The sequence below is a fragment of the Lepidochelys olivacea genome (genome assembly GCF_965140295.1).
Source record: "Lepidochelys olivacea isolate rLepOli2 genome assembly, chromosome: 20".
NCBI classification, from domain to species: domain Eukaryota; kingdom Metazoa; phylum Chordata; order Testudines; family Cheloniidae; genus Lepidochelys; species Lepidochelys olivacea.
The window spans coordinates 19830106-19844273 of record NC_140430.1 but is presented as its reverse complement, the minus strand read 5'-3'; the positions used below and the strand labels follow the sequence as shown (position 1 = coordinate 19844273).

At 51.1% G+C, this 14168-nt stretch overlaps 1 long non-coding RNA gene across 1 annotated transcript in view; it reads left to right on the top strand.

The window, feature by feature from the left end:
- The first annotated feature begins 262 nt into the window (after nucleotides 1-262).
- Nucleotides 263-14168, top strand: part of LOC311510737 — a 29946-nt gene continuing 16040 nt past the window's right edge. The window contains exon 1 of the long non-coding RNA XR_014709130.1: nucleotides 263-399. This is a non-coding gene — a long non-coding RNA (uncharacterized lncRNA). The remainder of the gene's footprint in view (nucleotides 400-14168) is intronic.

Here is a 14168-nt window from a genome sequence, read left to right as displayed (position 1 = left end):
TGCTGGGGCTACTCTCCCCTGCAAAATCGTGTTTCCTGGAAGGAATCCCGATCCTGTGCCCTGGCCTGCCTCCCACTGAGTCAGCAGGTCCAGCAGACGTGAAAGGGAGTCATACTCCACACATTACTGTAAGTAGGCCCCTCCCACCTCCTGCCTCATCTGTCCGTCTGCCCTCGTAATTAGCAAGGTGGGTGGGGCTAAGGTTTTAAAAAGGATTTCCCTTCTTTGAGTAAAAGTCAGTGACTTTAGGTGGGTAAGCTCCCAGCCTGGCTTTAGGCAGCTGGAGAAAGATTCTTCTGTCTTTCTGTCTGTCTGTCTGTCTTTCCTCTGTCTTTCACAGTGGAATTATATGGGGAAACCTGCAGATCATGGCTTTTGCAGCGAAGAATTTCCAAACTGGTAAGTAACTTCTTGGGGTTTCTGTTGATTTTGTCCATCTCTTTAGATCAGCTGTATTTTTTTCTAAGTGGAGAGATTAAATAATATTTTTATGCTCTCCAAAACGTGGATCTTTGTTGGAAAAGCAGGCCCATGTTTCGGTGGGGTTTCATTCCCTGCCTACGTTGAAAACAACGTGCAGCTCCCCAGCACACGGGGGAAATTCTTGACATGGTCTCAATTTGGTGGTGGCCAGATTCTGATTTACATTTAGGCTGCTGTAACTGCGAGCAGAATCTGCCCCTTCTATATTATTCCAGTGGTGGGAAAAGTTGGGCTAAAGTGGAATATTTATATATATAATATAAATGTAAACAACAAAACCAGGCTTATTCTTGCGCGGATGGAAAGAATTTAGAGAGGGTGGAGTGTGGGTTTTTTTTCTTTTAGGAGTGTCTTGGTTCTGTTTGCGCGAGTTTAACCCCATATTGTCCATTGCAATGAACCAAAGCAGCTCTGGCAAAGTGGCCTCTTGCCCAGTTTTGGAAGGTCACTCTGACAGGAGTGGAGGGGACACTCCTCAGGCCGCAGGCACGACTGTGCAGTGCAGACGGATTTCCTCGGGGGTGGAAGGTTCAAGGCAGAAGCCATCAGTTTCAGTTGCAAGGAGGGAATCTCTATCAAAGCTCTCAGCTTGTAACATTTCGAGTCGGGTTCAGTGGTGACATTTGGCGAGGGCTCAGGGTATGATGGGACATTAGCTGTTCTCCAGGTGGTGGGGGGAGAAGGGAAGGTGGGCGGAAACGGGTGTGCTGTGAAATCGGCAACCAAATCAGAATAAATCAAAACCAGGAAGGGGCTTCTTAACATTGTGGCTGGAAGGATGGGGGAATTGGGGGGCAGGGGGGCAGAGACAGAAAATCCAACCTTCTCCTGTCGAATTTACCAAAAGGCAGACTCCAAGAGAAGTTTTGCCAGGAGGCGTTTTGGCTTTTCCCTCTCCCCAGTCCCCCTTTGTAGTTGTATAACCGCCTACCGCTGAGTTATATAAGGACAACTGGAAAGGGATGTGAGATCGCTGGGTGGGGGAGTCAAGGATGAAGTGGAGTTGGTACCCAGCGCAAACCCTCAAAGCAGCTCTAATGGCTGAACGTGGGAGGGGATTTTAGCCACCTATTTGACTTGGCCCATGTCTCTTTCTACCATGATTCATTCTTTCCTTGGATCTTTCTCCCTTCCCTTTTGTGTGCTTAAGTATTCTGATCCTCGTAAATTACGATCCCAGGCATTCACACGCGCACACACTCTCAGTTTCCCGCACCAGGCATCTTTCAGCTTCAGGACATCAGCTCAGCTGTTTCATAAATAAAGCTGGCGTGGAAGTGAGGGTGGCCGGCATGCCCAGGGACTGGGTGTTGTCCAAAGGGGCCTGGTTAAAATATGAATAAACCACGTGCGTGATTGTGAAGCAGAATAAAAATCCAAGCGTTCTGGTGGCTGGCACGATGCGCCTGGATGGTGTGGCGTCTCCTTTGCTAGCCCACCACTGTCTAGAGTTGGTTGGTGCTCAGTTTCTTAGGACTTGGGGCTGGATCTGACACCGGTGGAAATCAGCAGAATTCCTGGAAGGATCTGGCCAGGGCGGCTGGAAATGCCGTGAGCAGCGCGAAGACACTGCCGTGCTTGTTAAAAAAACAAACAAAACTGGGTGTGGGCAAGATTGATTTTGTGCTGCCCCGCCAGACGGGGAAGGGGATGGGGCTCGCAGACCCTTCGCATGGCGCCATCGGCTCCCTGCGGCTGAGCAGAATCAGGCCTTTTGCCTGGGGAGGGCGCACCCTAGGGGGCTTGGACCCCGCCATCAGTCTGTCGTCAATCTCCCCTGCCAACGCCCCAGCAGCCCTGCATCACGAGACTGTGGCAAGAGACGGAACTTTTTTTTTTTTTTTTTTTTTTGGTGTGTCATTTCCCTCCTTTTCGGCTCCTGGGCTGGTCCCAGTAAATGACTCGTGGGCCAAAATTCGGTTTCCTTTGTGACGTAAAAAACAGGGACACACAATTGCTGAGGCTTTAGTCTGCCCAGGAGTGAGGATCAGCCAGCGAGGTCTTGGCTTGGGGGGAGCCCGAGACCACTTTGCCGTGTGACCATAAGGTGCTCTCTCAAACGTATCATAGCTAAGGTGGAGAACAAAGTGTTCTCTGAGCCACAGATGAGCTTCAGACACCATCTCGACGGGTCTGTCTTTCCCTCGGGTGCTGTTTACCTGGGGAAGGCACCCCATGCCAGTTAGAATCACATTAAATTTCCACCTCTTCCCAGCCACCTGGTGGGCCCAGTCAGCCCCCAGCCCATAGCCAACCCCCCCGACCACACACACACACACACACTCAAGGGCATACGGCCCAGGCTGCAGCACCAGACTGCCTGCCTCAGAGTCAGGCCTTGCCCAAACCCGTAGCAATAGCAGCCCTAAACTAGTCGCTCGAGCGCAGCGCAGCCCCTCCTGCGGGTAAAGGAGTCTCTCTGTGGGAAGAGAGGGGCATTAATTGGCTTTCTAATGCAGTGGGGAACTCAGGGTGGGGTCATGTCTCAGAGGTCCCCCTTTGCTGTGTGGCCGCTCGCCCCATTAATGCTCCTACCCCATGACAAGTACCAGACTTTTCCTGCATATCGACTCGCTTTCCTTTATAAACGCCGTCCGCCATCCAGAGGGCCCTAGCAACTTGACCTGAATGGGTTCTGGATCTAGCCCAAGGTGCCCCTGTCACCCGTCAATCTTTCTCTCCCCGTTTTGTGAAAGTCTCGTTGCTGGGTGGGGTTCCCGCGATAGGATCTGAAGACACAGTGCTGGATTTGTTTGCCTCGAGTTAAGCCCTGCACATTACAGCCAGATGCAGCAGCGACCCGCATGAATCTGGATGCCTCTGACCACTGCCATGAGCAGCCCGTAGAGCCGTGCGGGAAAAGCACCCGCGTGGTCTGGGGTTTCTCTAAGGGGCTCGTGGGATTTTTCTCCTCATGACCCTAAAAAGGCCAAGACATTTTTGATCCCTCTGAGCACATCTGGCTCTCACTCTGAATTTGATTGCAAACGAGGGGAATTGGGGTGACCCTCTCACTGCCCCGCCACCACCTCCCCAGTGTGAAGTTGTGGGGGCGGGCAGCCCCAGGAAGCTTGGGTTGTGTTTCAAAGCTGAGCTCAGCTTTATTTATTTATTTTTTTGGTGCTCTTTTTTCTTGCAAAATAAAATAAAGAGGCCCCTGAAAAAAGCCCCTTCCCTGGATAAGAAACAAGCTCCCTTTGTTTAAAGCAGGCAGGGATCCGTGCGCAGAGGGACTCAGCGGATAGGTCATACAGCAAAAGTGAGGCCGTGAATAGGAGTCCAGCTGGTATTTATGGGCCTTGGGAAGGAGCAGCCAGCTCAGAGTCCCGCTAGGAGTCTGCTGCCTGCAGCGGACTGGCCCCCAAGGGGGAGGTCACCATATCCTGTGCAGCACAGGGCACCCTCCACTCCTGTAGCTGTTAGCAGGAGCTGGGAGAACCTGGCAGCTCAGGGTGGGTCGAGTTAAATCCCAGCAATGGGTCCCTATTGCACAACGAGGACCTGATGCTAAGCCTATGGACATGCACAGGGGAAGGACTCTCCTCCCACCTGTAATTCCATGTGGATCCTGATTTCACACCCTGAGAACACATTCGGGACATGTTCGCTCCCTTTGGGTCTGGGGGGCTTTGCTTTGGGCTGCGGCTATTTGGGAAAGGGAGCGTTGTCTAGCAGTGAGAGCACAGGCCGGGTCATTGGGGAATCTGGTTTGTTCCCTCCCGCTCATGGGGACACCTTGGGCAAGTCGTCCCCCTCCGCCTCAGAGAACGCAGCTCGATTTCACACACCTGGCGATCTCTGAATGGGAGGCAGAGGGTAGGGCCAATCCCGATAATTGTTTCCTGCCCCAGCCAGGGCCTTTTTCCAGGGGAGCAGAGCCACCCCCGTGGACACTGGCGGGCGATCTAGCACTCTTGCAAGACCAGGAGTGGGCCCGCTCCTGTGGGAGGCTGGGAGCTCAGCTGACTTCTGGGGGATTTGATGCTCAGCTTCTCGGCAAGGTGATTTCTCCTATGCCCACGCACTCGGGCACACTCACCTGTGCTTACACTCACACACACACACGGGTGTGGGCACACACACCCCACACCTTTTGGGGCTATCAAGTTGTCAGGGCCTCACCCACTGAGGTCAATGGGAGCTTTTCCACTGTCCCCAACGGCCTTTACGGCAGGCCCCAGGCCTTAGCAAGCACTTTCTGAGTCAGTTCTTCCCCCCCCCTCCCTCCGTGGACCGGGACTTCAGTCTCCCCTGCCGCATGCGCCACTTGGTAAAGGCTGCCTCCTCCAGCCCGGGCAGCCCCAAGCACAGATGCCACCCCCTCCTGGGACCCCTCTCTCCATGGGGCTGCAGGTTGGCAAGAGCGGAAAGGGCTGCCTGGGTTGATTTCTTTACGCCCAGTTCCTTCTCCCACTTGCTGAACCGAGGGACTTGTCTCTGGGACCCCCCTGGGCTTGGGACCTGCTTGACCCAGTGGGTCAAGGGGCTTCTTCCTCAAATATCCCCCCTAGGTGGCAGGGCCACGCCCTGTCAATCAGCTCTGGGTGCGCTGGGGTCACCCACAGGCCCATCGGCCCCTGGGATATAGCTGTGAGGTCTTTGCGCAGGCAGAATCCCCTTCAGCGGCAGAGGGTTGGCTCTTGGTTACAAGGTTTGGCAGAGGGGTGGGGAGCTGAGGGGTAGCTCTTGGGGGTGTTCCCCCCGTCCTTCGTTGACTGCATTTCACAGCCTGTTTTTCCTGGCAGAAATAAGTGGTGATCAATTCCAAAGCTGGATGGGAGCAGGTTTGACTGGGCAGATGGGGATATACGTGGGGCTGAGATTGACACATGTCCCAGCCACAAGAGAGGAAAGCAGAGATCTGAATCACAGTAGTGTTACTTTTCACATCCAAATATCCCCCATGACCTGGGGCCTGATTCTGATTTCACTGGGGTTTTCTCCTTTCTCGTTGAGCTCCTTTAGATTTACGCCAGATCAGAGTCAGGGCCCTGGGCGTTGGCTGGGGCCTATCTCCAGCTGAGAGGCATGAGACACTGGGAAGCCTCCACCACCCTAGTGCGGAGAGAAAGATCTCAGCGGTAAGCTGTGGCGGGTGCCCACTGACGGCCCTCGCTGGGCTGACGAAGGCTCAATCTCCCCCCGGTATGGTCTCAGCGAAGTTAGAAGATGGCGTGCCATGGCTGCCAGCCACCCACAGTAACGGGCCCTGACTGGAATCATACCAGAGCCCCCTTTGAAAAGCTCTCTCTGAGACACAGGGACATTGTTCTTCCACAAGGAGCTAATTTCCATCTAAACCTGTTTATATTGATTTCAATTACAACACGGAATACAGCGTGTACTGTGCTCACTTTATATTTATGTCTGATTACAAATATTTGCACTGTGACAAACAAAAGAAATAGTACATTTCATTTCACCTCATACAAGTACTGCAAGGCAATCTCTTTATCATGAAAGTTGAACTTACAAATTTAGGATGATGTACAAAAATACCTGCATTCAAAAATAAAACTATGTAAAACTTTAGAACCTACAAGTCCACTCAGTCCTACTTCAGCTGATCGCTCAGATAAACAAGTTTGGTTACAATTTGCAGGAGACAATGTTGCCCGCTTCTTATTTACAATGTCAACAGGAAGTGAGAACAGGCGTTCTCATGGCACTGTTGTAGCCAGCATCGCAAGATATTTATGTGCCAGATGCACTAAAGATTCATATGTCCCTTCATGCTTCAACCACCATTCCAGGGAACATGTGTCCGTGCTGATGACGGGTCCTGCTCAATAACAATCCAAAGCAGTGTGGACTGACGCACGTTCGTTTTCATCCTCTGAGTCAGATGCCACCAGCAGAAGTTTGATTTTCTTTTTTGGTGGTTCGGGTTCTGTAGTTTCCGCATTTGAGTGTTGCTCTTTTAAGACTTCTGAAAGCACGCTCCACACCCCGTCCCGATCAGATTCTGGAAGGCACTTCAGATTCTTAAACCTTGGGTCGAGTGCTGTAGCTATCTTTAGAAATCTCACATCTGTACCTTTTTTGCATTTTGTCAAATCTGCTGTGAAAGAGTTCTTAAAATGAACAACATGTGCTGGGTTAGCATCTGAGACGGCCATGACATGAAATACAGGGCAGAATGCGGGTGAAACAGAGCAGGAGATGTACAATTCTCCCCCAAGGAGCTCAGTCACAAATTTAATTAACGCATATTTTTTTTTAATGAGCATCATCAGCATGGAAGCATGTCCTCTGGAATGGTGGCCAAAGCATGAAGGGGCATAGGAATGTTTAGTATATCTGGCATGTAAATACCTTGCAATGCCAGCTGCAAAAGTGCCATGCGGTGACATTGTAAATAAGAAGCGGGCAGCATTATCTCCTGTAAATGTAAACAAACTTGTTTGTCTGAGCAATTGGCTGAACAAGAAGTAGGACTGAGTGGACTTGTAGGCTCTAAAGTTTTACATGGTTTTGGTTTTGAGTGCAGTTATGTAACAAAAAAAATCTACATTTGTAAGTTACACTGTCACGATAAAGAGATTGCACGATGGTACTTGTATGAGGTGAATTGAAAAATACTATTTATTTTGTTTATCATTTTTACAGTGCAAATATTTGTAATAAAAAATAATGCTATAAAGTGAGCACTGTGCACTTTGTATTCTGTGTTGCAATAGAAATCAATATATATGAAAATGTAGAAAAACATCCAAAAATATTTAATACATTTCAGTGGGTATTCTATTGTTTAACAGTGCGATTAATTGTGATTAATTTTTTTAATCACAGTTAATTTTTTTGAGTTAATCACGTGAGTTAACTGCAGTTAATCCACAGCCTTACTCTAAACACTAGATTGCGCTTCCCTCCCAGAGCCAGAAATAGAACCCAGGAGTCCTGACTCCCAGCCACCTTGGCTCTGAGCATTAGATTGGACAAATTATCACAGCTGAGAGTAAAACTCAGGAGTCCTGACTCCCTAAACCATCCTCTGCTCTAGCCACGAGACAACCTTGCATAAAATGACTAAACATAAGTATCGGTTTTTGACTTCAGCAGCACTGAGAACATGTAAACTCTGTGTCCCACACAACCATAGGAGAACAGGCTAGTTCTCATGTAGCTAATTCTCCGCACTGTTGATAATTCGCTCCAACTCACCCCACCCACCTAGCAGCCTCTCCCCACTTCTCAGCACAGTAAGCTTTGCAGCGAGATCTCGTAAGGCGCCAATGGTTAAACAAAATACCCCAATGTCCATTCAATGATCTGCCCTCAAGACTGAAAAGAAAATGGCACCTGTCACAATAAGGGAACAAAGAGCATTGTGGGAATGCTGAATCCTTGGTTTTAATTTCTTTTGTAATCTTCTTTGTTTGCTAATTGGCACAACTGGACAATACACACGATAGATCTCCCAGCCATTGGTGTGTCAGTGTGTGTGTGTACACACACACATAGTAGAAACTGTGTACAAGAAATTTGGACCCAATGAAGTTCCAGCAGCTAGAGAGTGGCCTAAGCCACAAAGTTTGTATCTGAATTTGCCCAGAGCTGGGCGGGAATATTTGGGTCAGGGGTCTGGTTCTGACCCAGTGGCTGTTTATTGTGCGGGGAAATGAAAGCCCTCACAAACTGGTTCAAAGCACTCGAGATGTGTACATTTCAGTTCTGGTGACACAGATCATGAGAGTGAAACTGTGCCAGGAAAGCCTGCTCCGTCTGTCTCTGGGCTAATGCTCTTGTGCACTGGTGTAAGCGACTGGGTGAGGGATAAGACCACACTGAGTTGGGCGCAGAATCTCTCTCTGTAACCCTCGGTCCTTACACATCTCCTGTGGTGGGCCTTTGCCGTCTCTGACTACTAGGGTCCTACTTTAGGGGCTGGGTCATACACTTGTCAGGTTGCAGAGACCCACTGCTGGCAGGTGCGGGGGGGGGGCAGGGGTTTCAGACAGGATTTTCCATGCCCCTGGTGCTTAGTTTAAGAAGAAAGCTAACACTACTCGGATAAAATTCCCACTCCGCTTCCTCCCGGTGCCTTCGGTCTCCACCCGCTGCCTCCCCAGAAGTCAGATCCCTTTTAAGAGCAGCCAGTCGAGCTGCTCTCTAGTTATTATTATTTATTTATTAGGTGTATTACGGTAGTGCATAGGCACCCCACTCACGGACCAGCACCCCACTGTGCCGGGCGCTGCACAAACACAGAACAGCGCCCCTCTGGGCTATCCTAGGAAGCAGTCTCCAAATCTATTTCTCAGGGCCTGACACAAAGCCAACAGGGGTCTTTCCACTGGCTGTTGGATCAGGCCCTGGGCTCCGACACAAGAGGTTCTCTGGACGAAATGAGGCCAGCGTTGTGTGATCTGTTGGAAGAGGAAGGGACGCTGGGTGCTTGCAAAGAGATGCTGTGGTTTTAATTTGTAAAGGCTCTTTTCCCTCTTCTTCTTCTTCCTTTTTTTTTTTAGTATTAATTTTCAGACCAAAAGGAGTACTGAGGGGAAATTTAAAAGGGATCAGAATAAACACGACAACACGCAGTTTATCTGTCTCCTGAGCTGTCCATCCCAGGAACTCAGAGTTAAAGGGTTAAGCTTTACCCTGCTCTGTTGAGGTTAGTGCTATTTTACAGACAGGGAAACTGAGGCACAGAGAAGGGACGTGACCTGTCCAAAAGGCCAGGTTAGAACATAGGAGTCCTGCTCTGACCATTAGACAAGGCTCCCAGACCGGAATTAGGAATAGAACCCAAGAGTCCCGACTTCCGTTTCCCTCTTCCTCTCAGCCCTAGGCCACATGCTGGGCCAGGGCCAGGGCTAGAATACACGTCACTTGCTCTGAGCCTGCTTTCCTCTCAGAGCTGGGGATGGAACCCAAAGTCCTGACTCCTGGGTCTCACCCTCACTCTAACCACTAGACACCACTCCTCCTCACAGCGGTGGGAATAGAACCCAGGAGTCCTGACTCCCAGCCTCCACCCCTGCTTTTATCACTAGACCACCCCATTTATCGTGGCAACCTGTCTTTACAACCTTGACGTCAGTCACAGCTCTGACCTCACAGTCAGCCTCCGGCCTCTCCCCGGCACACCCCTGCTGGCTGTCACGTTCACTCTGAGGCCAACCTGACGCATCCTTCATCTGTCTCCTAGCAAAATGCCGCGACCCCTTCCTTTGAAACAAAACCCCCTCTGTAGCGGCCACAGCCCGGGGCAGGCGTGGGTAGGCCGAGCTGGCTGGATCCATCGTTATCCAGATGGGAGCGAGTCAAGGTCTGAGACTGCGAACTGCGGTGTGTATGTGTGTTGTGTTTCTAATTCAGCAAGACTCAGGGTAGGACCGGCTGTGGGGGGGGACCCAAGTCTGATACAGCTCCGTCCCTCCCCCCATGCTCAATCCCCCTTTGCACAGAGAGGGGAGGTTTCCCAGTACATTACTGCATGCATGGGGGACTTTTATTCCTTTGGGTCTCACCTTGTTCTTTGCAATTTCCCTATGCTATTCTGTATGCTCTCTCCCACCCCCCACCCTCCCAATCCATCTTTCTCTTTTAATTGAGGGGGTCCCCTTTCCTTTTATTCCCCAAACATTTTAAGGAATATTGTCCTGGCCCTGTTGTGGTTAAGGGCCGTGCTTCGAAAGGGGGCCTTAGCATCAGGTGGGGATCTGTGGGGCACTGAGCTTTGGGTGTGTGCATTTGTTTCTGGAGTGGGGCTCAGTACATCCCTCTGTGAAGCTGACGTCCACTCCCTGAGAGCATGCTTATCCTTTGTATTTGGTAGCATCTAGGGTCAGGAATCCTGTGTGTTGTATGTTTGTTTGGTGTATTACGGTAGTGCCCAGGAGTTCCACTCATGGACCAAAACCCCACTCTGCTGTGGCCGTATGGACACAGATCCAAAAGACGGTCCCTGCCCCACAGAGCCCACTTGTCCATAGACCATTAGGGGCTGAGAAGGATCTGGCCGCGAGTGTCCCAACAGGGCCTGCTGGGCCCTGAGCACTGCCGAAGTGGAAACGGCAAATCAGACCCAGGAAGTAGAATCAAGTTAATTCCCACTGATGTGTGGGAGACACCATCTCTCTCCGCACTGCCTTTCACAATGCTGGCGGTATTCGGTGTGTTTCTGAAATCCCCAGCCCCTAATGTGATCCCATGAAAATCCCGGCTTTCATAAAAAAAGCACATTTGTGGCCAATGTGGCTGGAGAGAACAGTTTGAAAACATGGCCCGAGCGCTCCCTACAGGGGCAGAAACTAGGAGGCAAAGAGAAAGACCCACCCCTGCTGTGGTGAATGTGATCTCATGGGTTGTCAGCGAATCTCAGGATTTGGGAGAGGGCTGGCTCATGAAGTTTGCGCTCTCGGGGTTGGCAGCAGCGTTGGGGCTGGAGCAAACAGGCCAGGTGATGACTCCACCACGTGTTCCACTGAGTCTGACCAAGCGCCCCTCAGGCCGATCACGCGCTGCAGGCTGCGATGGAATCTCCCGGGCTCAGCGTGGCTGTGTGAAGCCTTATTAAGAGGAGGGTCTCTGCTCTCTAATTGTTGCTGAGAACTGGGGGATCACACTTGTGGATCAGAGATCTGAGAACTAGCTGGGGGGGGGGGTGTTTACACACACACACTATATCTTGGCTGCAGGAGGTACACACACAATCTAGCATCTGTCTATCTTTGCATATGTTCCATCTAAGGTAGTAACCCCCTCTTTGGTTTACACCTCAGTCTATACAGCTGAGGGGCTGCTTCAGCGTGTCCTCTCTATGGTGGCTACCTAAAGTACACCATTGCCTCACAATGCCAGCATTAGCTCCATTTAGAGAGGGAGAAACTGAGGCCGAGAGAGCCTTGCCCCAGCTGGGTGGTGAAGCAGCTCTGCCGACACCCCAAGCGAGGGCTCGAACCTCCTTGTCTCCTGTCCGGCTGTGACAGAGCCCAGAACTCTCTGCTTTCGGAGCCAGCTGCTTGACCTGGCCTTGGGGAAGGGTTTGAGGAGACGGACAGAAGTTGTCGGGTTGCTGAGTAGCTGGGTAGAAGGGGGAGCTGAATGGCTCCTGGGTTTGGTTTTGTCTCTTTCAAGAACTGGGGTATGGTGGGGTATGTGGAGCTGGTGCCTGGGCTCTCGTTATTGCTCTGAATCAAAAGAAAATAATAAAATAGCAGCAGCAGCAGGTGTCTTACAGGAGCCCCCTTACTCTTGTTTAGTTTATTATGTGTAGTACTGTAGGGCCTAAAAGTTACACCCCAAATCAGGGCCCCTATTGTGCTGGGCGCTGCCCAAACCCTCACTGAGATCAGGGCCCCCTTAGTGCCAGGCGCTGCCCAAACCCTCACTGAGATCAGGGCCCCCTTAGTGCCAGGCGCTGCCCAGACCCTCACTGAGATCAGGGCCCCCTTAGTGCCAGGCGCTGCCCAGACCCTCACTGAGATCAAGATCTTCATTGTAGCAGCTGCTGCACAGACACAGAGTGGGAGGCAGAGCGCTCCCAACAGAGCTCACAGACTAACTAGACAAAGGGTGGGAAGAGAAACTGAGGCACTGAGCTTTGTTGATTTCCCCCTCTGGTGATCCACAAATCTTACACTTCCCAGCTGTGTCACCTGACGCCCCAGTAGAAGGTTAAACGGCAGAGACAGCTCACTAGTGATTACGCGTCACTAGAACGCCATTAATATGTAACCAGATTTACAGAGCCGGCCCGTAGGCTGCACCTGCAGAGACCTCGCAGTTCATGCAGCAGCCGGTGGATGCACGTGTCACATGGGTGCTTGTGAGCCCATCTCGCTGGGTGAACCCCGCGGGTGCGGCGTACACGCCTTGGCTTGGAAGTGTGAGGCTGAGTGGGAAATGACCCACTTGTCAATTGCAGCTACTGACCCTGGACGAAGGAGACAGCGTTATAAAGCAGCTCTCCTGTGGGACTGCTACAAAGCCTAGGCCAGATCCCCAGCTGGTGTCAATCAGCCTCACCCCATGGGACTCAGTGGATCCAAGTGGTATGGATCGGCAGCTCTCCCTTGGACTCAGAAGGCTGAATTCTCCCATTGAAACTGATGGAAGCTGGGAGACAAGCCCCTGTGGCCGCCCTGTCATATCATCCCGGTCGTAAACATACCAGGCCCCATCTTCAAACTAGTTAGGTTATTTGTCCCCACAGCCCCTTCCTTGCAATCAGTTCAGGGCTTTGGTCCCCCGCCCTGACCCTGCCGCCTTGAAGGAAGCCACCTTCCTCCCCTCCCCTCACACTCGAGGAGAATGTTCAGCTCAAGGACGACTTGCTGGCCTGGGCCGAATCAAGGGTTTTCACTCGATCAAAGCTTGCCGTGGGGAGGGGCAGGTCTGGCAGAGCACCTCACCCCACCCAGTGGCGTCCCGTGTCAGTTTCACTGTCCCAGCTACCAGCCACTTCTCCAGATGCGGGTCTGATTGCAGCCCAGGTACGCAGACCTGAGCTAGCTTGGGCCCCAATAGCCGGGAAGCCAGGGCAGACTCAGATCTTAGATCCTAGCTGTAGATCTGTCCCCTAATTTTTAAATATTTTGGGGGGAAATAACACAGCAAAGAAACAGTTCAGCCAGTGACATCATCCCTGAGAGATGTTAATGATGGCAATCAGATGCACCTACCTGTACTGTGGAATGAGTGTCACCACCACAGGATTGCACTCAGCAATCATCTAACTCCTTACAGGGCTCAGAAACCAGCGACCGGGGCTATTTAATCCTTAAAGAAAAGGTTATTTAATCCTTAAAAAAATCCCCTGAGACAGGTCAGGATTATCCCCATTTTACAGGTGGGGAAAATTGAGGCCTAAAGCTGGGCAGTGAGTTGCTGCATGAAGAGGCAGAGCTGGGAACAGAACACAGGAATCCCGATGGTCAGCCCCCTCATTCTAACTCACTAAATTTCCCTCCCCTGCTAAAGCGGGAGACAGACCCAGGAGTCCTGACTCCCAGTCCCCACTGCACTAGCCACGAGAAACCACTCCCCTCCTGAAACCCTGAAGTTCTGACTCCCAGACCTCTGTTCAAACCAGTAGACCTCACTCCCTTTGCCAAAGCTTGAGAAAGAACCCAGGAGTCCTGGTTTCCGCTCCGAGGCTTGATCTAGCCCTGTTCCATTCCCTTTGGCATTTCAAGTGAGTACACACAGGTTTTCCCAAACAAGTGGCAATAAAACTTTTATAGCCCCCCTGGGCACCATCAAACATTTTGTTTAAGCAGCTGAGTTTGTTCATTGTTTATCCATATTTTTTCGGACTCCTTCCACCCTTTTCCCTTTGAAGTACGTTAGTTACTATGGATACAGTGATGTCATTGGGGAGGTTGGGGCTTAGCTAGATCCAGAATAGCAGGATAACATCGATCTAGGCCACATTACACGTTTCTTCCAGGAGTTTCTGCAACTGATAGCAAGTCTGTGTAGACAGGATCAGGCACTGATTAGAGCAAAGAGCTGGGAATCAAGACTCTTGGATTGTGTTCCTTACTATGGGAGGGAGCTTGGCCTAGTGATTAGAGGTGCAGCAAATCAGGGCTCCTGGGTTCTGTTCATATTTTTTCCAGTGACTCACTGTATGACCTTGGGCAAGTCACTTCCCTGCTCTGTGCCTCAGTTTCCCTGTCTGCAAAACGGGGCTATTGGCACTGACCCACTCTGCAAAGTCTGCTGATAAAATA